This window comes from Parus major, chromosome 3 (genome assembly GCF_001522545.3).
Source record: "Parus major isolate Abel chromosome 3, Parus_major1.1, whole genome shotgun sequence".
In the NCBI taxonomy this organism is placed as follows: Eukaryota; Metazoa; Chordata; class Aves; order Passeriformes; family Paridae; genus Parus; species Parus major.
Genome location: NC_031770.1, coordinates 24,426,546 through 24,452,168, shown reverse-complemented (window position 1 = coordinate 24,452,168; position 25,623 = coordinate 24,426,546). Strand labels below are relative to the sequence as shown.

At 39.2% G+C, this 25,623-nt stretch overlaps 1 long non-coding RNA gene across 2 annotated transcripts in view; it reads left to right on the top strand.

Moving 5' to 3' along the window:
• The window catches only part of LOC107201673, a 193,179-nt gene that overhangs the window by 113,537 nt on the left and 54,019 nt on the right, over nt 1-25,623 (top strand). The window contains exons 1-2 of one of the 2 annotated variants that reach the window (XR_004496784.1): nt 1,625-1,830; nt 21,444-21,505. This is a non-coding gene — a long non-coding RNA (uncharacterized LOC107201673). Of the gene's footprint in view, nt 1-1,624; nt 1,831-21,443; nt 21,506-25,623 lie in introns of those variants that run through there. The other variant, XR_004496783.1, reaches the window with a different exon arrangement.

Below are 25,623 nucleotides of genomic sequence, written 5' to 3'. Positions count from 1 at the left end.
TATTTTAAAAATAAACATTAATACCTAAAAAGGTGCTGAAATTCAGAGATTTTGAATATCCATTTTTGAAAATGCATAATGGAAGTTTTCTATCTCTGGAAAAGTAAAGAATAGTCCTAGAAGTTTAACTCTAGGCTACCAGTTTCAAAAATAGTTGGTACATATTTCCTCATTTCCAAAACTGGTTATCTATTCAGAAGGGAAGTTGCAAAGTTGCACATGCTCTTTCTCTGAGAGTGAAGTCCTTTGAGACTGATGGGTGTGAAGTGCTGAAGAGCTGTAGCATAGACTTGTTCCAAATGAGCAGAACATATTTTGAGTAGGAGACAGCATTTTTAACATGCTCCCTCAAAGCTGGAATGATGTTTGCTCAGTTACTAGTATGATTGTGGAGAAAGGTACAAATAACATAAAAAGGAAAAGCAAGTGCCTTGGTGAGCTTGATAATAAATACATCCAACAATATTACTATTATGAGGACACTTCCTTTATTGGGAAAAAGAAAAAAAGAAAAAAAGAAGCTACTCAGCACAACATCAGCAGAAGTTCCTTTCCTTCCCAGTTCTGTGTGGGACTAAAGTTCACAATTTACAAGTCTGTGGTCTTTACAGTAAGCTGATATAAGCAATGCTGACTACATGCCTTGTCCAGAAGTGTGTGGTCAAGTGCATGTTAGTAAAGATGAAAACTCTTAGTGGTTTGGCCCAAATTCTTTTGGCTCCATAGGCACTCTTGTGCTGCATGTCAGAATGGAAATTGAAATACTCTGAAATCCTACTACAGCTGAGTGCCATTTTAGATTATAATACCAGGAGTGAGAAAGGAAGCTCTCGCTCTGCAGGCAGACATCTCTATCGATTTCTCAGAAACTTGATGTTACTTGGGATCTCCTGTCAAATGTGGCAGACTGATTTGAAAAAAGTCCACCAGAGGACAGCAAGATGGGGGGAATGCCTAAACTCCAGTGCATTTCTCATAATCAGTCTGGGGGAGTGCTATTATCTCACTCTTCTGCCTCTGTAAATTTCTGCCATCTGAGAACTGTTTGGTGGGATGTTGCTGAGACAAGAGCCTCAACTCTGATTTAACTTCTTGCTCAGCCAATCAGGGTTGCCGAAGTACCAAGCTCATGGATGACAATATGGGTCTCAGTGTTATAAATGCCAGCTGAATATATCAACAAGAGTGAAAATTATGCAATATTTATTCCACATTATTTTCCTCGGGAGCAAAAGACCTGAGATTTGTTCTTTATTTATAATTTAAAAACAAAGTCTAATGCAGTCAAAATTCCTTACTCAGTATGATCCTTGTGGTTAACAAATGGAAGTGAAAGCTCCTCAAAGGACTTTCAGCTTTTTATTTTTGCTAAATCTGTTAGGCATGGAGGTTACAAGAACTTCAATGAACCTATTTGTCTAGATGGGCTTAACTCATGCTAAAGTGGGAGTCTGAGGGCAAAATCAAAGTGAGCTTGATTTGAGTTATCAAAAGATGGGCCAACCTCAGTGAACAGCTGTGGAGGTTTCAGTGTCTCACCCTTTTTGAAAAAGAAATGCTAGGGAGAGTAATGCCCTGTGGGCTGATTTTTTCCAGGTTAGAGAAACTCGACAACTGCTGATGTAGAATTGTAAAAGTTCACTTAAAATTTGAATCTTCACAACTCTGGAACAGCCCTTTCCTGTCTTGCTTGGAAAGGGGCAGAGGCTTCCCTGTTCTGGAGACTGTTAGCAGCTTTGTCCTCCATCATCATATGCCTAAGTACTGGGGTGAATGTGAAACACTGACCTTCAGGAACACAAAATCAAAGGGTGGAGTGAAGTGGTGAATGTGAGTAAAGCGTGGGGAGAAAATGCTGCTCTGGGAGGATGGTGCACAGGCTGTTAAAGACACTGTTGTGAAATTAGGGAGGCTTGTGTATTAATCCTTGGGACAACTAGCATGCATTTAGTACATTGAGTTGGGTTGTTTAAGTCATTTGTGGAATCCTAGTTGCTGCACAGTATATTCAAAGACCTTTGTAGGACAAAAAATTAACTTGTGTTTTAAGTAAATTTGAGAATATCTGGTATGGCGCCTGATACTTCCTTTGGACTTTGCATCTACAGGGAGGGCTTTTCAGTCAGCCCATGTCACCCATTCTCCAAGTGACAATTCCTTTAGAAAATATTCTCTATTATAAAAAAAAAAAAAAAAGAAAGCCAAAAATCAACAGCCCACTAGTTAAACAGATAACTCTTTAAAACATGAAAGCTGTTTTGAAAAAGTTGAGTGCTGATCTGTTTTCTCAAAAGCATTTAAAAAGTATCTGGCTCATCCCAGCTCTACAGACTCACAGAGCCTGAACTTAAGAGAAGTTGGAACAGATCTTCAGGTACTGTGACTCAAAGTTGCCCTCCTGACATAAATGTAGTAGTGCCAGCCTGTGCTGTCTCAGGATTTGTGTAAAGCAGGTCCCTTTATTAGAAATCAAAATCATGTTCTAATAGAATAATTGCCTTTTGAAACTCAGCTAATGTTTGTGATTTTTTTTCCATTTGTTAGTTGTTTTGACCTCTTATGTGAACTTGAGCAATGGTGCTGTGGAGGGGAAAAAAAAAAACTTTGAAAAGAGGAAAGTAACCCAAGCCCATCTATTTTGAAATGATATGAAACAGCTGACTTAGTATTGCCAAATTCTTGTTTTAGATCTTATGAACAATTTGTCTGTCCTTAATTCCTTCTTTTTTTGGTTATTTCTTTCAAAATGTTCTTTTATTATTTCAGCTTATGAGATCATGCCTGTCCTTTTCTGAACAGATATGCTGTGCTGGTCCTTCAGAGATGCTGCTTAGACACTGATGCAGGACTTCTCTAAGCATGTACCCCTCTGCTGTTCTCCCCCTGCCTCCCAGCCAATACTTTTTACTCTCTTTCTGACCCTTTTGCTATTGTAAAGGAGCAGAATTGGGTCACAGTTGGCCAGTTAAGACCTCCTTAGGTGTTAAGAAGTGGAGAAAGTACTACAATCTATATCCCCTCACAGCCAAGGAAGCAGGAGGGTCTGGCTTGGAAATGTTTCAGAGACAACAGCAGTTATATAGTTTTCTGCCAGCTTTCAGCTAGTGTGTGGTTCTGAAGATGCACAAGTTCTTTCTTGGCAGGAGCTTCAACAGCTGAAGAAGTAATGCAGCAGTCCTTTCTCCCCCCACAGAATAAACAAGTCTTGTGTCACACCCTTACAGCACTGACAGCAATACCAAAACAGTGTGATGACTTTTGCCATACTGATGTGTATGGTAAGGTAGAACCACAAATACCCTAGACTACGTGTCCTCTTTAATTTTGTTCCTGGGATCTAAAATCTTGGCATTGCTGCTCTGCTTCCCAGAGAAAAGGCAAAATAATTTTTCCTCCCCCCTTCCTCATTGTCACCTATTTTGGATGGTGTTGTAAAACCCCTCTCTTTCACCTGCTTCCATTCCCTCTCAGGAATGAAACTGCACTTCAAGGTTTCTTGCTTTTCTGAACTGGCTTTTCTCTCTCTTCCTTTCATTTGTTAGCTGATAGTTGATTTTTCCTTTCAGTAGTATGTGCTTCAGGAGTATTCTCATACAAGCATAAGGGACTGTATCTAACACTTCTCTGGCAGAACCAAAAGAATTTACAGTTTAAGCCTCTTAAAATGCTTACATCACTTGTTTTTGTGTTTTGCAGAGAACTACTGAAACAATAAAAATAATCTGGGAGCTCTAATTTGCTATTCACTTTCTGACATTTGCATTTCTGTTTCTGTTATAAACCCTGGACAACCAGTCCTTAATCACATTCATGTTTGATTGCTACATCTCACAGATCCAGTAGCTGTTACACAGATGTTAATGGGAGTTTATCTGCAGCAGGCCTTAGCACAGGCAGAGGAAAATCTTCAGAAGTTTGCCTGTTGATTCCTTCTGTTGGTAACAGCTTCCTGGGTTTTTCTTCAAAACTTCCAACCTCATTTTCCATTTCTTTAAATGAGAATTAAATTATTATTAAACTTTGCAAACATTTTGAGTAAAGTTAATTACACTGATAGTGTTTTTTGGCATAATTTTTGCATAGATTAATCTGTTCTCACTTGCTTGGGCTAGCACGGGGAGTGCTGTGCAGGCTGGGATAAGTGGATGCAGATTGTACTCACCTGGCTCAGTTTCCCTGTCCTGGAATGCCTCCTCTCTGCAGCCAGTCTGAACAAGATCCCAGCCCCTGTGGGGAACTGAGGTGTGAGCACAGCTACTCTGAGCTGCTCTTGACACCAGTGGCTGCATCCTCTGCAGTCCACGGAGAGCACACAAGGCTGAACAAAAGTTTTTGATCTTACTTGTTTCTAAATTTAAAATAGCAACAAGCAAGACATGGTTGGACTGTCAGAATTTTGGTTTAGGTCTTGTTCCTTGAAACTTCTAGTAAGACATCCTAATTTCAAGTGAAATGAACTAAAATATTTTCACACCCATTGCACTGACATTTTTGGGAGCTACAAATATCCATTTGAACAGGGTGTCTCCATATGCTGGAAGGAATTACATGATTCTCTCTAGGGCAGCCTGCAAATCTGTAGTGTGTATGACAGTAGCTAGTCATAGACCCATAACTATGGTACATTACAGTGTGTTTTGAAGTTGATAGCAGTATTTTGAAACTCTTTCAGGTTTTCTTAGAAAATGTACATTGTTAACTAAATGTCTTTTAAGTAAGTTTTACTGGTGTCACTACTAAATAGCTGTACAGTCAGAAATTGGAGGGGAAACCTGGATGATGGTATCCCTTTGCTGAAATAGCAGATGTATTATGCATATCAGCTCCAGGAAGGGTAAACATGTGTCCAAGGTCACAGTTTCACCCTTGGCTGACTGAGGTCCTTAGAGGAATTTTGGTTTTGCCAGAGTGTATTTAGTCTCTGAGAGTTGCACATAATTTCCCAGGTGCCTCTTGTTTTCTAAAGTCCAACTTGAGGCTCCATGTTCCAAGTTGTCTCTTTCATAATCAGCTCTGGCAGACTGTGCTGCAAAGTATTCTGTGTTTTAGTGGACCCTCCACAAAGGAAAAACCCAACTTGCATTCCTGAAAAGAGACCGTAATTGAGAGGCGTGCTGCAGCAATTACACATGTGCATTATAAAGTATTGACAGATTTCTACTGATTTCTGTTTGGATGCAGAGATAAATGCATCCCTAAAAGGTCAAAAAAAGGAAAAACAATCAAATTTTTAGAAGAGAATCAGCTGTTGCACAATTTCAGCTTGTCCTGATCATGGGCGAGAAGAATCTCAGTATAGTTTCAGAAGCTGTCTTGAAGCATTGCAATGTGTTTTGGGTTTGTTTTTTTTTTGATTCCTTTGTCACTTCCTATCTTTCTGAATAAGCTGCTTCCTGCTACCCCAGAACAGCCAGTGCCACCCCTTAATTTACAGTTAGGAATGCAGACACGAGGGAAGGCGAGGGGATGAAATATGGTGTCAAGTTTGTATCTGCTCACATTTCACACACTGAGGAGACAAGCCCCTTTGGCCAGTTGCCATGGAGAATTTTTTTGCAGAAGTAAATAAGTCAGAACAGAGAGAACTCAGATTCATACTACCCCAGCTGCAGAATGTCATTAAGTCTCAAAGGGTGCTATGTGCATTGTGTGAAAAGAATTTTGTAATCTGGCTGTAACTGTAGTTGCAAAACTATGTTTGAGTTTAAACCTTTATTTTGAACTTTTAATTATTGGCTTGTTTCTTGCATTCTGATTAAAGCATGCATTGTCTTATAAATAGTTTCTATTTTTAAACCAGAAGAAGTTTAGATTAAATGTTTCAATAGCATATGAGTGGTTGATCTTGTTTTCTTGTTTCTTCCCATGCCAACTTTGATCTAACCTTCATTTCCTGATTAATTTTTTAAGGGTACTTGAAAAGGGAATTAAATCTACCAGGGCACAAAAAATATCATGTAGATGGCTTTTCATTTTAAAGTGTCATTCATTATCCAACTTTCTGATCCCAGTAATCTTCAGAAATGTGGGCATAGGAGGGGCTGTTTTCTTTCTCCCCCCTCCCATTTTATTTTCCTTTTTTTGGTTGGTTGGTTGGTTGTTTGTTTTTTTTTTTTTTTTTTTTTTTTTTTTTTTTTTTTTTTTTTTTTTTTTTTTTTTTTTTTGTTTTGGTGGGTTTTTTTGTTTGGTAGGTTGTTTTTTTTTAGTTGGTTTTTTCCCCTTAAAACATCTAAGAGTTCCACCAGTAGGTGTTTTTTTTTTTGTCAGTTCTTTTTCAGTGTGAGTTACATGAGTATGGCATCCATGAAATTGGTCCTGGTATACATGGGAGGAGTCTCATGCTGTGGCTTCATAGTTCCAGAGAACAAAATAGGTACTGTTGTGTTGGGATGTCTTGTGGTGCTAACACTTCTCTGATTTGGTGAAGGAATGGGGAACATGTATGCCTTTAGCACAGATTTTTGAAAAAGAACCCATTATCTGGATGAACCAAATACCTATTAGAAAAAGGCATTTTTAAAGTTTCCATTTAATCAATTTCTGTGTCTCTGGAATAATACACAATGACACAACTTCCATTACAGCTTTTCTTTAAGTGCTCTGAGTGTTGTAGGTGCCATGAATGGTCTGAGAAAGGTTGATGCCCGCAGAGCTGCAGTGGTTAAACCACGGGTTCATACAGAGCTGTAGTGCATCGAGCAGCCCCCACAAGGCTGTGTTAACCAGGGTGGTCTTTGAATCAACTGGTCACTAAGACTGTTGTCATGACTGCAGGTGAGAGTAGGGCAGGGGATGTGTCTGCTGACCAAAGCCCTGGGACCTGGGCCCACACAGCTCCCTCAAACCTTCTTCTTGCAGAGCATTTTTGCTGGCAAGACTGACTTGAATTCATCATGTCAGAGGAACAAGGCTTGCCCTCATCACATGCTCCCAGTCTCATGTCCCTCATCAATAATGACATCTCGTTAACAAAAACTTCAACCTAAATTTTAAACTGCTTTGTACCTTGTGGTCAGTGGGTAAAATTGAGGCCAGAGCCTGCCAGCTCCTAAGCATCCCATGTGATGCTCACTGTCTCCGTCAAACTTCCCTGCAACCCAGGGAAAGGGAGGTTAGAAATAAAAATACCACCTGGGTGGGAGGGAGAGCACACGTGTGTGTTTGTGTCATCACCCATTAGCTCCCTGAGCTGCAGTTTGGTGGAACGTGTACCGAGCACTACGCCAGGAGACAGTACATCCTGCTCCCAGCTCTTTCCCCCGACTATTTTTGTGCTCTCCACAACTGTTATTAAGCAAGACCACAGAGTATTTTTACAGCATAAGCAGAAGAGGTCTAAGCTGCATTTTAGGGCTGTGAACCGTCAGTAACCCACACTGAAATATAGGGATATGTAATATCTTTATGCAATCCAAAGAACATGTCCTGGGATAAAAAGGAAATTGGATGTTGGTAATATTTTGCAATGTTTGATCAAACGGATTAGTTTGCCTTTGGACCCACCTCTTCTCCTTCTTTCATTTAAAAAGCTGCCTACAAAGTTTTTAAAGGGCTTATTATCCACATTTCTGATAATAGAGGTTTTTATTTCACTTCTGTTTCGGTGCAGCAAGAGTTACATGGGACATCCTCGATTGGGCACAAAGCAGTAATACAACAGATTGTTCTACCTAGGCTAATGGAGCCAAGCAAATGGAAATCTTCTGACCTAAGCATGGTGTGTCTGAGATTGAGCTTGGATGTCTGGGCTTGGATCTCTGCTCTCCTGAGAGTCTCTGCAATGTCCCCCTTATTAGAGCTGACAAGCCAAAATACTTCTTTTGGATTTAATTGCTCTTACTATAATACTGGACAGTTGTAAAATGGACAAACTATAAGAATGCTTTTGCCCAAAATTTTAGCCAGTGTTACATTTACACCACTGTCTTCTTGGTTTGTTTTCTAAAGAATTATTTTTTTTTATGCTTAAAATGCATGGCCCTATATATTGCATATTTCGGCAGCATCTGTTGAACTTTAAAGTTTGAAATTTCTATCCTGAGTTATTTCCTATGCACAACTAATCATTATAGCTGAGTGAGAGACTTTTTTCATTTTTGTATTCCATTTAAACACTATTTTGAAGTTTTGATGCCCATTTTAAACGCTTTGGATGACATTAAGTAACTGCATTTACTAGACTCAAACTTTTGAAGAATTGTATTTCAACAGGGAGATTAGGACAAGGTGGCACAGGTGAGTCACTGCACTTTGTAAATTATGAAGGAGGCAGCTGAAAACAAGGGGGGTTACACAGGGTTCCTGCTCAGTACTGTGCTCCTAAGGATGGACAGGGGACCATGAACCAGGTGTGCTCTGGAGTATTTCTGTGCCTGTTCATCATGTGATAGCAGTCCCTCCATGGAAATTCCTTGGGCTGTTTAGATCTGGAATACATATAGAAGACAGTCTGCTGCCTCCTTTTGAGGATGCAACAATCAAATTTCTCAATTTTTTTTTTCCCTAAACCTAAGGTGATATCAGTGTAAGTAATGGGAAAATTTGGCCTTTCATTCCTCAACTTTTTCTAGTCTCAGGTCCTTTTGAGTTGTGCTCTTGTTTTGTACTGGAGATTACTGTCATTAAAGCCCAAGTTTTGGAAGAAGAGGAGTGGAGGGAAAGAAGGAACTAAATTATCTCTGAGCTATTTGAATACACTTCTAAAACGTGGAGTAAGCACTAAGAGAAAGGAAGTTAATGACCTTTTTTTGTGAGATAAGGCAGACAGTAGATTTTGAGGAGTGGAGCTGAAATACCCCATAGCAGACAAAGTTACTCCTGAAGAGCCCTGCTTCCTCTTTCGATATTAACTTTTCCCATTTTAAGAGATTTTTTGGTGGGATTTCAATGTGGCAGCTGCTGCAGAGTTAACAAAACCGAGTTAAAATTTCCCCCCGTGTTTATGGCAGGTGAAAGCTCAGTGTGCCAGGGCTGTGGGGGCAGAGGTGGCCGGATGAGAGCCCTTGGGAAGAGCCAGCCGGGGGTGTTGGAGACCACCACTGTGCCCGCAGCACCGCTGCCCCACGGGGCTGGGCTGGGCCCGGGTGTTCCACTTGCGTTATTCGAAGTGAGTCAGATTGCTGTAGTGTTACTTGGCTGATCTGCTTCAGCTGCTGACTTGAGTATTTATACACAGATGAGTATGTGTGTGTGAGTGGAGCAAGCTAGAGAGCAACTGCAGAGTGGGTCAGCTGGCAGATGCAGGGTGAGGCAGGGGCTGGGCTGAGCATCACCTGAGTGTGGGAGCAGGGTGAGCAGCAGGATGTCTGTTTTCCTTCCTAGGATTGCACAAGCGCACGGGGATGAAGAGATTTTGCCCAAAACTTTCAGGTTCCTCTTTCACCCTTTCTGTAAGACGCAGGATTCCGAAATCCTGCTTCTTGTCATGCCTTGGTTTTCTTCTCTAAGGAAGAAATACTCTTGGAGGTGTATGAATGAAGGTCTTGACCCATGTCCCACTCCTCTGTGAAGTGGTGTAGCTGGGGGCAAGGACCTTCTTCCTCAGGAGGCCGACAAGTTCTGCTCTATGCCCTCTCCACCTTTAACACAGGAATAGGAATAGCAAGTCCCGGTCTCTTCTTTCCTTTCCAGCCACACCCTTTTCCCTTTCTTGCAGGAGGGGCAAGCCTCAGCCCCTTTGCAGAAATCTGCAGCCTTGCCAGACTCCCCTTTCTCTCTTCATCACCTGCCCAGTGTTGCTGCCAAACTTCTGTCATCCTTGCAGAGTGAACATGTTATTTTTTTTCTCTGAAGCAACAGATTTGGATTTTGCCTGCACACCCATAATGGTTGCTCTGGCTCTGCTCCTGTCCTCGGTGCACTTCAGAATTTCTACAGGCTCTCCATGTAGTGCCAGCTCCATGGGTGGCCTGGAGAAGATGGGTCAGTGTGGGAGTGAGAGGGGCTGCTTGTGCATTGCTAGGAAAGGTCCTGGCCCTGGTAGGTAAGCCCCAGTGGAGAATCTACCAGCAGATTCTCAGCACAATCTCATGCTTAGAGCAGTGCAGTGCATGAGTCAGGAGTGTGGGGATGGGATTTAACACTGACTTTTTCTGCCCTTGACTGTCCTTTGCTCCTTGCAGTCTTCACTGCAAATTTTGAGACCTTGAGATTTTTTCTCAGTTGAGAAAAGTCAGGGCTAATTTAGGTATATCTTTTACTTTTGTGTTAGAACTACTCAGGATGTGTTTAGCTGAATGATGCTTTTTTTCTTTTTTACTATTTTTTTTTGCCTCCACCAGGCTTTCTCTTTCACAGATGTGAAACCTTTCATTGTCCCTTTCAAGAAATGCCACAGTGTTATTCAGAGTTGTTATATTAATGTTGTAAGGATTTTTGATGCAGTGCCTCCATACGGATTTGACAACATCCAACAACTTGTGATAACAGTTGCACACAACCCAGAGTGGCTCATTATGTTGGCTGGGAAAGAAAGAGCGGTGATGCCTTGCTTTTCCTGCGCCCCAGGAGTTAAAGATACTGGAAAGGGTCTATATGGATTTTGCATAACAACTTAATGTTTTAAACATTTCTCTGTTTGTCTGGAATATGAGCTACCAGTACTTTTGTTGTTGCTGTTGCTAAGTTACATACAAGTGTTTCTTTACGAAGTGACATCCTTAAAAAAAAAAAGCCTCCACTGTTTTGAAGGATTTTGCTGAATCTCGTTTTGTCCTTTTCAAAAAATTTATTTAATCCTGCTCTCCTCTTTCCTACCTGCACTTCCTCCCCAGGGCAAAGGGAGATCATAGAAAATTATTCTGTGACAATAAGTCTAGAAATAGCAAATGGTGATAACGAAAAAGCACAAATGTTTGGTTTTGGTTAGGACTGATTAGGATTGCTCTGATGCGTTGTAATTTTTGTTCACCCATCTTTACAGAGATGCATCATCCAACAGGGTGCATTTTTCATTGTGCAGGCTAATCTCTTCAGTGCATGCCAGACCTCTGAAAAGTACCACAGTTTTTACTCTATAACAACATGTGAGTTCTAAGTAGATCAACTTTTAGGGAATATTTTCGTTTGTTTTGTCTGTGGAGAAGTCACTGCAGCTGTGAGGGCTGCCCATTTTAATATGGGGGGCGTTGGTTAGGGTAAAGTCAGATATTTTAGGCTAAAATATCTGACTTCTGAAAATATTTCTTAAGGTAGTGAGCCAAGTTTTGTCCTGGCTAAACCCACATAACTTCAGAGAATTGCTGCTGCAGGAGCAGAAAGCCTGCAAGCAGCAGGTCCCTGTCAGGGGGGACAGCAGAGCCAGCCAGAGGAAACAGAGCTCAAAGCAACTTCTCCTCCAGGCACCCACTCTCCCAGCAGGGCTCTGAGCTTTTTCCACCTTGTCTTCCAAAAGGTCTGCTGGTAAATGGGGAAATATTCCTGAGTATGTGCCTGCTAAAAATATTGTGAAAAGTGTGAGAGATGGCCAGGTGATCTGGGGAGCGTCACTGACACACTTTGGAGAATAAGCTTGGCGGGGGGGGAAAAAAAAGCAGGGTACTGGCTCTCTAAACAAGACTGAATTTGTTTTTCCATAGCCCTTTGAAATCCTTCTAGGCAGAGGCTTTTAATTGCGATATGCTTTGGAGGAAACTTAAAGCAACTTATGGTTAGGTTACATTATAAGTTCAAACAGGATATGTATCAAATACCTGGAAGGAAAGTATGACTATTTTGGATTGCAGGGCAGCCCAGATTTTGCATAGAAATGCCATTTCAAAGCTCCAAGGCAGACACAACAGTTTTCCTGAAATAATACCAGCAGTAATCCCTTCAAATATCCCCAAGTGTATTGGCTCACGCATGTTTTAAAATTCTTTCTCAGTTTTGTTATAAAAACTTGCATATTTCTCTCCCCTTCACCATATGAAAATCTTCTAAGAATTTTTTATGAGCTTTTGTAGACTTCAGAATAAGCCCTCCTTCCCCTCCCCTTCCTTACTTTCTAATCCAATTTAGTCAGATAGTTACTTCAAATCCCTTGGAGGCCTGTAGTTTGTTCATTCTCCCACAGTGCTGAGATTTCCCTCCAGCCCAGCTGGCAGGAGTTTTTAGAAATAACAATATCTCAGGGGGAAGGAGCTGAAGATTGAATGGGGTCTTTTGTCCAGGTCTCTATGAAGCCAGATTAATTATGCATTGCAGAACACAGTTTAAAGCTCTGAATTAGGTCCTCATTGCAATGAAAGGAGAGCACAGGCTTGAAAACTGAAAGAATTCCCATTTCTATCCGAGGGACAGACCTATAATGACTGAAAGCAGGAAGAATTTTTTAAAATTGCAATTAAACAGTATTTTGTATTTACCACTCGGTAGCAGTTGTCTTAAGCGTTTACAAAAGTGATTCTTTGACATTTTTTCACATGATCACTCCATAGGTGGCTGGACTTTGAGGATTTTCAAGTCTTTTCTGTGTTACTAGGCTACTCTTGAAAGTACTTGTGCTTTGATGAATGAGAGGTTTATTTTTTTTTTTTGGCCAGCACTTACCTGAATAGAGGTCTTTAAAACCTCAGCAGTACAATTAGCAGTTGGTCAGATGATACTGATGGTACAGGAAAAAAGCAAATGGTTTTCTCCTTTACTTCTTGGCATTTTCTAAAGTGTGATGTGCAATAACAACATTTTTCTTGGTTTTTTAATGTACTTTAATTCCATTTTGAGGAAAATAAAACTCTTTCGTGGATAATAAGTCTATAATGCCATACAGCTGCCAAATAAAAAGTTGTCCACAGGCATTTGTATTCATAAGGGCTCTTTCTGTCAGTGTGGGAGATTGTGTTTTGTGTAGGTTATTGTGATAGGGGACTGGGGCCAAAGTGGGATAAGGAAACTGTTAGCTATGAAACATCTTACTCTAGAAAATCTTAGTACTTTTAGATATGAGCAAAATGGGATGGATGGAGTGTGAGCAAAATAAACTGATTATTTTTCTTTTTATCATCTCCTTGAAATCCTGTGTATGGAATAACATGCTGCAAAATAACTCTAGCGTAATGAACTCTGCAGTGCAAGACTTTTATTTAAAGATTACAAGCTGTAAACATCCAAAAAGATAGCTAAACGCATACTTAGAAAGATAGCAGTGTTTTGGGGCTGAGTAAGTAATTTACTGAATCACACTAGAAAATCTATAAGGAGAGGCTTAGTGTGGAAGTAATTTGATACATGTATTATGCAGGAGGAACATTTTTACAGAGCAAGCACATATTAATGAAAATTAATAATGTGTTTGGTCGGTATTTGAGGCACATGGTTCATCCTAGACTGTCTCCATGCTGCTTCTCTAGATGTACAAGGAGTTAATCGAGAGCTGTGTTGACCCAAAGCTGTTGCTGCTGGCAGGGAATGGAGGAATGGGCATCTTTGGCAGTGGCCTCTTATAGCTTGCCTTGGAGAGGGCAGAGTGCATGTGGCTGTGTAAGAACAGCTCCCAGCTGGTGTGCAGTTATGGAGAAGCTGCCTGCAATTGGCCTAATCCAGGGTCACCTCAAATTGCTCTACTTTATGGTGTCATAATGGGACTGGTTGAGAGAAAGAATGAGTGAGAAGTGAGCTGTAATGTCTGGAAAAGGCACATCCAAGGAGTTTACCTCATAACTCTGCTTCTCTTTGCTTCTGCTTTGGGTCTGCTTTGCTCTTTTGCAACAAGAGCTGAAGAGCCTTGTTTTTCTCTTCTCTTTGCTTGTCCTGGAATGAACCAGCTGGAGTAATTAGTACTTCCCAAGTTTCTTTCCAAAATTCAAATTGAAATAAGATTTCTGTGATTTGAAAGAAATGTGAGTGTTTCCTATTATCATTTAATTTGCAAGCATCTATACCAAGGAAGGATGACAATAGCTCCCATGGGCTTGAAGTGCTTGGTGAAAAAATGCTCCAGAGAAGGTAGTGGCAAGGCTGGAAATACCCAGGTCCCCAGGTCTGCAGAAGTGTTCTAGCTCTTAATATCTTCTATTTGAACCTTCTCATCACAGGTTTTGGATCACACACCAACTCTGTCTATTTGTCTCTCTAGAAAATAAGAACAGAAGTCAGGTTTGCCTGGTAACTTGCAGAGTAACAGTAGGGCTCACCACACTAATTACGATGCTGTGTGCAAGAAGTCTTTTCCATGTCACTGATCTTACAACAAAACCAAAAGTTCTTTCAAGGATAAGAATACATGGACAGCTAGAGCTATCCAAAGCCTTTTCCAACAAAACAACTTCTGTTATAAAGCTGAACAGAATGAAACAAAATGTATGACAAAGGGTCAGCTTTGATCTGCTAAGAGGTGAAAAAGGAAATGGGCCTCTTTTTAAGGAAACCCTTCTGATGGTCTGCAACACAGCCTGCCTTGTGCTGCAGTCAGCTCCAGAGCTGCTGTAGTTAAGAACCTGGGAGCCTCACTTGGAGCCAGGGGGTCTCAGGACTTCCAGGTGTCTGCTGGTGAATCTACAGGCTTGGTCTTAACCTCCTGGAGCCACAGGATGGTTGGCCTCCCAACTGCTGGGCTGAGAGCAAAGGAAAGGGTTTCTCAGTCTTCCAGAAGAGTGTGTTGTTTGGTGAATCTCAGTTTGAAAGTCTGTGCATGAGAGAAGCATTTTCATTAAAATAAAAGAAAAATAAATATATTAATTCTTCTGCCTTGAACTTAGCATTAATAAAAACTTAAAAGATTATGAAGTTAATGCCAGGGCTAGGAGTAGAGTGTCAGATTTTCACCTTTGGATGCTCATTATCTAAACATTCTGAACAATCTTGTCAAAAACACTCAAGTGATTATATTAAATTTATTTAATTCCTTTCCTCTTCAGACTTCAGCCCTTACACATTCAAAGAAACTTTAAGTTTTTCCAGCAGAAGATCAGACCTGTTTTAGGGGTCATAAAAATATTACTTAAAAAAATTATCAGTTTCTTTTGAAAACCCTATTTATCTAGTTTGAGTTTCTGTTCAGATGTTTTTCTGTTGTTCTTCTTGTTGTCCAAAGAAAAGAAAAACTAAGTAGAAAAGCCCTTTTAATGTCTGAAAGAGACTAATGTAAATCCTTAATATCAGTAGTGTTAAAGAGAAGAATTCTGCACATTAAAATTACACAAACTCAAAAGCAGCAGACCAGCATTGTCACAATGACTGATAGATGGTTGTCTTTGTTAGTGAGAGATAATGAAAGTTTATAATAGTAATTGGGTTTTTTTTTCCTCTTTTTTAAGTGGAACTTGAAATTATTTCCCTGAGCCCTTCCAGGACATTTTCAGGTGATCTAAAAATGCCAAATTTTGTCTTGTTTTACTGTAAAACCTGGGATCTTCAACACTTGAAAAGCTGGCATATCCCTATTTATGGAAGTAGAGGCTCAGCTGCAGTTCAGCAGTTTTGGCCCAAATAATTCTTGTGTTTTAGCTGGAGTATTTGCTTTCATGTCAAGAACCATGCTGCCACCACTCAAACATTTCAGGTTCTTTTGGGTTTTTTTTGTTTGTTTGGTTTTTTTGTTTTTTTTTTTAGCTGAGAGACTTTTATGCATTTTGCTCTTACTGGACTAATTTAGTTTCTGAGTTCTGCATAAGTGCAGCTGTAAAGAAATCAAATGTTACAGCTGGAAACTGTGAGATCAGCCTTGTCACTGCTCCGGCCTCCCATTTACCGTGAAAACAAACACAGTTCTCTTCTCATGTCTGCCAGCAGGAAGGGGGTGGGGAGGCAGGCAGAAAGGCAGAGGAAAGTTTTTTCTTCAAAAAGGAAGAAGGTCAGCTATTTTGGGAAACCAAAAGCTCTCAGCAATTAGGAGAATTCTTTTCTCTGCTCAGTGATTAGAGAAGTCTGCAGGCAAGCAGCAGTTGCTGCAAACAGTAGTCTTGAAGATGAACGAGAGGTAAATGCCTTTGCCTTTGCATGAAACATGTCTTTGCAGAGGATGAAGTGAATAATGCAACATATATTGCTGTGCCAACAGTTAAATTCTGACACAGAATCTATAAATCTCTGTGCTGGGTAAGTCAGTTCCTCAGGTAAAGTCAGTCAGCTGATGTGCTGAAGGCAAAGACTGTGTGACTGATTTCTACCCACTGCTTTTGACATCTCTGTGGGACTCACTGTGTTTCTTAAGGCTTTATCCACCGAAAATAGGAAAAGAAACAGACCTTGGAGAAATTCTTACCCACAAGACACAAAACAATGAAAAATTTTAATTCAGAACTTGAAAAAAATAAATTCTAAAGCTGGGAAGTGCTGTTATTGCCTGTTGAAACAGCAGAATAACTTTTAAATGAGATTTTGCTGAGGAGCCCTTGAGTTAGTCCCGCTTCTTACTAGGAGTTCAGTGTCTCTGCAGTCTTCTGGCAAGCAGACACTCAAAGGAGTCCACACAGAAAATTGCAGATATGTTCCTCAATATTCTCTTCAATGTGTTTGTGAGTGTCCTCATTTATTTGGTTTTCATGTCATTCCAATCAATAGTGTGAAAATTAGTACAGGGTAGAATTTGAGAAGCATATTTTTGAAATTACTTATTAAGTCATCTGGTCTTCTGCTAGTTTTCGTGCAATGAAAATTCCCTCATATTTTTAAGACATTTTACCAAAGCCTGATACTTTTTGTTCAATAGTTTTTTTCTCAATAGATGGATTACTTTTCTCTGCCTAGAGTTGTAATTTACTCCCTTCATTCTTGGTGTTTACATTGCAAATACTACCCCAGGCTGCTGTCCACAGTCCTTTCTCTGAGACCTCTTAGATGCGCTATAAATATGTTTATACAGAAAATTAAATAGTAATCTATTACAAAGCATTCCTTGGCTCAGAAACTGCACTACTTTTCATCATATGATTCTGGTAAACTGATGCTCAGCTGTCTGCAGTATTCCATGTAGGATCATTTGGGAACTGTATTAACTGTTGAAGTGTCCAGTGTGCACTATCTCCAGATGCATATGTGCATTCAACACAGAGTTGTATTGATCTTTGCAGCTGTGTTGCAAGCTGTAGTTTATTGCCTGTCTGCAATCCCTCCTAGGTGTCCTTTGGTCTTCATTCCTTGAATTTTTCATCTGACTGTGGACATACGTGAGGACATTCTTCCAGATGGAGTCAACCTTTGTGCAGCCTTCCAGTGGCTGTGCCTCTTTTTTGTTCAGCAGTACCTGTGGAAAGAATGTTTCCACTTCCTCACATCCTTTAGGAAGAACTATAACACAGAATTAATTTGGCTTTCCTTCTCTCCATACTTTCAAGGAGGTTTAGCAGAATATCTAGTAAAGAGATTCAGATCATGCTGCTCAAAGTATCTTTCCACTGGTTACCAGAACTGGGTGTCTCAATGTAGGCACATCCTGGAAGGCACAGAGTCCACACCAGTAGGGACTTCATAGTCTTTGACTTAACTGGAGCTCCTCCTGCAGCATTCATGATTTTCTCAGCCACTGGAGTAACTATTTCCTTTCTCCATCTTGAAGATAAAATAATTCCTACTCAGAATGTACTCTAATTGAGCTTTGTGCTGTCCTCTCTATTTCCTAGCAATACTGTGCCTGTTCACTGCTTTTACAGGCAGCTAATGCTGTACTGAGAAAGGAGCACAGTGAGGAAGGGCCAGAAAGAATCTTGAGAAAAAGATCCTTTTCTAGTGTTGGGTGTGCACAGTTTTCTCAGGCTGTATCTGCAGTAGCCTTTTCTTCCCCAATTGCCATCATTATAACCATTATTTCTGTTTCAGACATTGTGTTAAGTGAAAGATTTCTTTTGCTACTGATTTTGTTATAACATATCCAACCTTTTCAGACCCTGTTGAGATAATATTTGCAGCATCGTTGTGTTAAAAGTTTTTATGTTTTATTGTTTTCATTAAATATTTAAACATATATTGCATTTAAAATTTTATTTTATTTTAGTTAAAGATTCACATGTCTTCTGTAGCATTTTGTTGCCAATAACATTCCATGTTATTGGCAACAAAAGAAGTATTTAGGAGATCTGATGTGTCCATCTTCTGAGATGGCCGTTTCATTTCTGTCAGGTCCCTTTGAGATCACATACCCTTATTGCAGAGAGTTAGAAGACTTTGAATGCTATGGGGAGGGAAAGAGGAGGGGGAGATTTTGGCCAACAGTCAGAAAGTTGCCTCAAGTCTTTCACCTGACAATGCTTGTGCCTCTCCTGTGCTGATCACAAGATCACTAGATTATCTAGGAAAACAATTAATGAGGCTGATACTAGCCACAACATTTTCTGGCACGTGTTGAGATTACTGTGCATTTGTCAATTCCTACATAAAGAGTTTAAATTGCCATTTCATTGGAATGCATAATTATTTTGCTTTAAGATAATTCTCTTATTTTTGTGTGTCTTTGTGGATGGGAACTGGTACTTTCTGTATCTAGGAGTACTTCTGGATAGAGTACTGCACTGGAGCTGTAGGAGTACTACTGGAAGGCCTTGGAGAAGATCTAGCCAAAGGTTTAAAAAAAGCTATTACTATAACCCAAAACATTTATTCTTTCATTGCTCATCCTCTCTTCTCAGATGTCATCCTATGAATGCAGTATGACACATCAAAAAAACCCAGTGAAGCTGTCCAACAAATATTTGTTCACAGTAGGTGCATGATTCATGGGGTGGTGTTCTGCCAGCATACGGACATGTTTTTTTGTCCTGTTTATTATTAACTACTTGGAATCTTATAAACTTCTCTAATATTGCACTTATGCAGTGTTTCTTTTGGAAAATACAGATTTTCCTTTGTTTCAGATGCTATAAACAAGGCAATGTCATGAATTACTATGCCATTGGGACCGGTATAGTTTTTTATAGAAGTCACTGGCATCCATAAGTTTTTTCTCACTAATGGGTGGAGATTTAGTATGGGTTTTCTTCCCATGGCCTAGGCAGGTTCATGGTGTAAGTCTAAGATCGCCCAATCCTAAGTGGAGTTCCAAATACTAAAGGCAAAATGCATTTCACCTACATTTAATGGTCTAAATTTGACTTTAGATGTCCATGAGTAATTTTATTTTTTAGTTTTCTTTTTTCATTAATAGTAAAAACCTGCATCCAGGTAGTGATTCATCTGAAATACGTAAACTACCTAAGTTATATATATAATAATTAATCTCTGGTAGCCCCTAATTTTTTTCTGATGAATAGGGTGCAGGAATCCTAGATGAGATTTAGAGGCCATACCCAGCTTTTACATAGGTAAAAGCAGATGGGATGAATCTGACGACAAAGACAGCTGTAGCATTCAAACAAATATCAACTCTACTACATAAATACCTTCTACTACTCTGACACGAACTGAGACTTAAAGAAGGATGAACTGACATGCTTTTCAGCACATATTTCTAAGGAATGTAGAAGGATTTAATTAAAGATATGGCTCTGAATGAAAAATGAGTTGTCTTGATTCAAAAGAAGTACAAGCAGAACTATGCCTTATAACTCATTGACTAATTGCACAAAATTAATGTGATTGACTGGAATGTAGAACAACTTAGGGCCACAAGTCTGATGATTGTTCTTGTATTGCTACTTTCAGAATGTGCATAAGCTTCAGTTTAGGAGACATTTTAGGGAAAATTTCTGTTTCAGAAAACAAGACTGCAACTTTACCAGGGAATAGGAGGTTGCTGTGCTGTGCATCTGTCCTAATCAAAATCCTTGAAGCAAACCTTAACAGATGGTGCTGAAAAACTGAGTGGAGCAAACTGGTGAAAGTAGCTATTTTCACTACTTTCACAACAGTGCTTTCCACCAGTCACCCAGCTTTCTGAAATCCATTATCATTTTTGGCTGTAGGGCAATATTTTCTGAAATTGAAGTTAGACCTTATGAATGTGTTCTAATCATGTCTTGATGATTAGGTACTGAAATAAATTCTCTTCCTTCAGTAACAATTTTACAAGTGTCCAGGTTCCTGTCTCTCTATGACTGCTGCTGAAGTCAATGTTACCAGTCAGAAAGCAGTTTCTTGAAAAGGAAAATTTCAGAACATTTTTTTCACTCTGGTTTATAAGATCATAGCCTGCTTTCTTACTCATGTGAGCATCTAAGTTGGTTAATTTCTGTTTTCTATAGGAGTACTTTAAAAGCATGAATGGTCTTGTTCTCTTCTCACTTCAGAGCAATGCTGACATGATTTCTGTTTGGTAGTAGTGCCAATGCCACTAGGCCCAGGAACATCATCACTGGTCTTGTTCAAATTCAGGCAAATTCAAGCACACCACGCAAGATTTCAAGTATTAGCTAACATTATATTATAAGTCTTGCAACTAATCAACAATTTGTTCAAACTTTATTCCAGAACTTGTATTTGGGACTTCAAAAATTTGTTGGTCATATGAAATAACTGTGCTTGTGTATTTTCTTTTGCTTTACAAAACCAACAAAATCTTTAGTAAATTGTTGTTTTATGTAGATTAATTTGCATTATTTTGCAAAGCATGTGCAACATAATGAGTCATTAATATTTCAAAGTTTAATACATTCGAGGGAGAAAAGAAACCAAATTATATAAGACCTTGGAGCAATAAATATTTGATTTTGCTTATGGTATGGTGTTCAATGACTGTAAGTTACAAACCAGGATTCCTGTTCTTTGCTTATGCAGTTGCTACTTTTACATGTTTCATTCACAATGCTTTTTCATGAAGCAGCAAGCTGACACTTGTGACATTTTCAGTTTTCTCAGAGCTCTAGACTGGAATGACATAACCTATGAGCAGTATTTGAATCTGTGAGCTATGTTTGATTTCTGTAGACGTAGGTCCAAAATGAGTGTAGCTCCACGTTTTGATGTGAAAGAATACAAAGTCTTTTTTAGAGATGTTGGTACCATTAGTCCTATTTTAGAGATATAAAAACTAAAGCAGGTCTTGTATAGCATTGTGATCTGCAGTCAGTTAAACAGTATTGCCTGGTTTTCACTGGGAACTCATGGAAACAAAACTCATGAGGTTTCTGAAGTGGTTGTGGGATCTGAGGTCTGAGTCATCATAGGCGGTTCTTGTGTTTTGTTTAATTTCTAAGGTATTATTTCTAAAGTATTCTTATAGCTGCATCTTAAACCTGTAGCACTTGGTTGCTGTTCCTGATTCTCTCATTGACTTGGGAAGATGGTCAATGTTTCTGTGCCTCAAAGTGGTATAAATTAATTGATGTTTGCTTCACTGAAAGAAATAACTACTGTTTGGAGTTACTAAAGTGAAAAGAACCTTCATTATAATTTATCCATCCATGTTTAATATTAGTAACGTTAACTGTTCTTTCTACTGACACAAAGGGTATTCTTCCTCCACACATACAGCTTAAGCGACTTGTTAAACCACAAATTAATGGAGCAGAAGTACTTGTGATCTTTGGCTAACACAATGGAAGACTGATTTTTTAAAAACAAACTCTGCCTGATAACTTTTATTCCCTTCTTTCTAGGATTCATCATTTCAGTTTGAGGAAACCGGAACTGACAAATAAACAAATCCCTGAAATTTAAGGTAAAATAAAGAAAAAAATCTTTGTAAATGTTAAATAATTATTTGAAAATTACTGTGTCTGATATAGTAATAGAACTTTCTGCTGCTATTTTAGAAATAACTTTTATATTTAATTTTCATCTCCTTTATTTCAAGATGTGATGAATTGCGTTGAGATTTAAATATGGATATTTTATTAGTTAAACTAACTGTACTCTGAAAGTTCCTATCAGTATACTTTTCCAGTACCTTACAAATCTTTTAAATACATTTTGTTCAGATATCCTGACTCTAAGTATCTGTGTTGAAGTCTGCTTGAAAGACATGGGAATTTTTCACCGACTGTCATGGATGAAACCTCCCAAAGATACTTTGGCCTAAATTTTGTATTTACTTAGACACAATGATAGGAATATTTTTTTCATTCTTTCTTAAAGAATGAGCTGTTTGTTAAGTATATTAGTGACTGCACTGGGAACAGAATCATAAGGAATCACAATTTAATAGTGTTTTGAATTCAAGCTTCCATTTTGATGAGATATTTTTACATATCTCTAAAATGTACAGGTATTTTACACTAATTTTGACTCTATTGCAATTTTATTTAAATTTGTTTCTTCAATTTAAATTTAACCAAGGAAGTAGATTTTTGTTATTTACCTGATGAAATATATTGACTAATATTTATATATTCAGATACTGGCATAAAACTCCCAATGAATCCAGACTGAAAGAGTTCTGCCTTATTTCCTCTTTATGCCCTCTAATTTTGATCCCTTAATACTTACATGCTTTTATCCATCTCCCTGATTGATTTTAATGATATGAAAGTGGCAGAGTGGTTGCTTTGCAAATGAAATTCCTCACTCAGGAAGTCACCCAATAATTATTTCAGTAAAAAATTGCAAAATTTTCCTGAAAAGTGCTCTAAATAATTCCATCAGAAGCAAACACATTTCTGGGAGAAAGATTGCTCTGAAATTTAGGTATTTACTCTCAAAATTAAATCAGAAAAGCTATTCTATCAGTACTGCCTTGTGATGAATATATTTTGGTTGTAAACCCAGTGTTTCTTTTGCACTTGCTAAAGAAATGAGGTATTTCCAAACAATAAGCAGGGAAAACCAGCTTGTTTCAGAGGTATGGGAGGGGCAAAAATGCTTCCTCCTCTGTTTTTCTTCTCCTCTAGCACAAGCCAGTTAAGGGGCACAGGGAAGAGACCCTGTAAGAAAAAAGCAGGGATTGTTGTGAGGAAGGGAGAAGAGATTGAGGGAAAGCAAAAAGTGCTGCCATTGGAGAGGGCCAAGACAGCTGAATCAGGGGGATACTGACTTTTCATTATCAGAAACATTTGCTCCAGCAAGAACAGCATGGGGGTTCATGAAATGTTTTTGAACTTGGATTCCTGATAGGAGCTCATTACATAACTTGTGCTTTGTGAGTGCTGGCAACTGGCAACCTACAGAAAGACACAGCCAGAAGAAATGTGCTCAGCTGCTTGCTTTTTTTTAAAAAAAAAATCACCTATAACTGGGCCAAACATTAAGCAGACAAGCCTATCTTTACCCTTCCCCCTTCCCCCCCCCACCTTCATCAACAGAAGCCTGGTTTTCATCACAGATTAATAAACGAAACCTTCTATCATTTTTCTCTGTTTCCCACAGCCTTTTGGTAGGAGTTAACAATGCTCCGAGTCAACATTGCCATAGTGCTTGAAATGTCTTTGCATGTTTGTTCACTTGAAAGAGTTGTGGCCATGGGATTAGAGAAAGGCTTTTAATCTGTCAGTGTGTACAACCTCAAAAGCTTTGGGATGGTTTTGATCACATTTGGTTTGACAAAAATCTGTTGGGGAACTGTCTTGCTTATTGTCTTTTATAACAACAATATTTTTTTAAAAAAGAGCCTGTGTTATATGTTTGACTGTCTCCTGAAGTGATTATTTGTATCATATGCTGTTAAGGAAATATGTCTAAATGCTGAGGAATTCCAATTAAGCAGGCTCAGCTGGAACAAAGAGCTGTAGGATTTCACAATACTGTTCTGAAATTATTGGCAGGCCCACAAGCTGGGGAAATTCTTGTATTTTGGGGGTTTACCATGGTGGACATAGCTACTAAATCTTACTTACTTGTTTTCAAATCAATGGGTTTGTGGACTGTGTGATTTCACAACTGCTGTCAGTTGTTGTTCCTCTTTCTTACTTTCTCTTCCATCTGCCCTAAAAAAAGATGAAATTTTAGCCAAGCAAGCAGAAACTCTTCCACATTACTGAGAGAAGTGTTTATGGGACTAAACAGCATAGAATTTCCTTGGGTTCAGATGGATTATTTATGAGAAAAAACTTTGGTTATTTTCCTTGGAGGTAGAGGCGATTCTGTTGGGCCCTTGAGGGGAACTGCATTGGAGGTATTTACTGAATCTGTGAAAATTTAACAGTAACCTATTAAGTTCTACTGTAATATATCATTTTCTGTGTATGAGTATGCTCATCAAAATACAAGTTAAAACTTTTCTGTGTTGTGTAATTCCCTGTTTATATGCTAAACATTTCTCTGTTTTGCTTTCCAAGGGCCGTCATTCCCTGCCTGCCTAATCTACTGTTGCTAACAAAAATGACAGTAACAACCCAGGGAAGAACAGCCTTCTCTGGCCCTTTGTTTTCAAGCTACCGAGTGAACACATGCATTTTTTCCCATTTTTTGCCTTTCCTCTCGTCTTTTCAGAGAAAGGAAACCATTTTTATGTTGCACTAAGGAAAAGTGATTGAAAAGTGGAAGCCCATACTTTTTCTTCAGCAAGCGGAGATCTGTTTTCAGTCTGATGTTTGGTGAAAGGAAGCTTCAGAGCTGCAGGCCAGCTGCCAGGAATGTCTGATTTCCTTTCCACCCACTCCTATGATCCTCCCTTTTGGCAGTGATTACCAGTGACCACAGCTGTCATGCTAGGTCATGGTAAGCTGTCAAGCAAGGTAGTACATGAGATATATGAGGCCCAGTCCTTGATCTGAAGAACAAGATCTTAAATTGAATCTGGTATCAGCCAGCATGTGAACACTCCACAGCAAGAAGCACTGGGGCGCTGGGCTGACATCAACTTGTCGTTCTGGTTCCTTCAGGAGATGGGCAACCTTTACACAGCTTGAGATGTCCTGAAGCATGAGGAGGGGTTGTAATTTAGTCCAAGCAGATGATTGTCAGGAATAGGCAAGTCCTTCCAGCCAGCTGAAATGAGAAATAAGCACTTTGTGTGGCTCTCACCCAATAAGTATGTAATCATAGAGGCCAAACTCCGTAATCAGTGATCAGAACAACAGCATTCAGGCGGTTGTGCTGCATACAGTACTGTGTGGGTGACCAATTGTTGACATTATGGATGTGACTGAAAATCACCACAGAATTGCAGACTTCAGAAAATGATGGATGCTTTTGTTAGGAACATAACTTCTATAAATAGGACTTGCACTCTGCGTAAGACAGTATTTTGTTCAGCTTCATGTGTTCAGTGCCAAGTGCATAAATGTCTTCTGAAGAGCTAATATTTTACTACATTTTATGCTGTTATGCTGGGTTCAGAATGCACTTTTTCTGTAGCATCTGTTCTTCTTCTAGTAGCATATTAAATAACGTGACTAAAATCCATTAGGTGTTTGCTCTGTATGCCTTCCTCCAGAGGGGGAGGAATTTGCGATGAAGTGTTTGTTTTTAAAACATAAAAGAAAAGGTTGCTCTCTGTTTCCCAGAGAAAAAAAGGTCAACACTAGAGGGACAGAAGGTCATAAGTGCTGTGATTGTCCATTGTTTTTGTGGGAGTTTATTGCTGCTTTAGGCTGGCACAGCCAAGGAACTTGTCTTCAAAATAGCCTCAGGGTATGTGTAAGTAGGTGATGCTGATTTCTTTTGCTTCCCATTTAAAATGACAGGGTCCGATACCTGTGGTCTTCCTCCACTTAGAGGATGATCACCTTACCGAGTTCCATGTGAATTTCATTTGGTATTATTTACTTCAGAGCAGCAAATATAGTTTCAGTCCTTTTTCTCTTTGTTCTCACAAAACACCTATGGCCTTGGAACAAATCTTACATAAAATTGAATTTGACTTTATTAAGCTCTTACACAAGATTGGTAGAAAATTCCAGG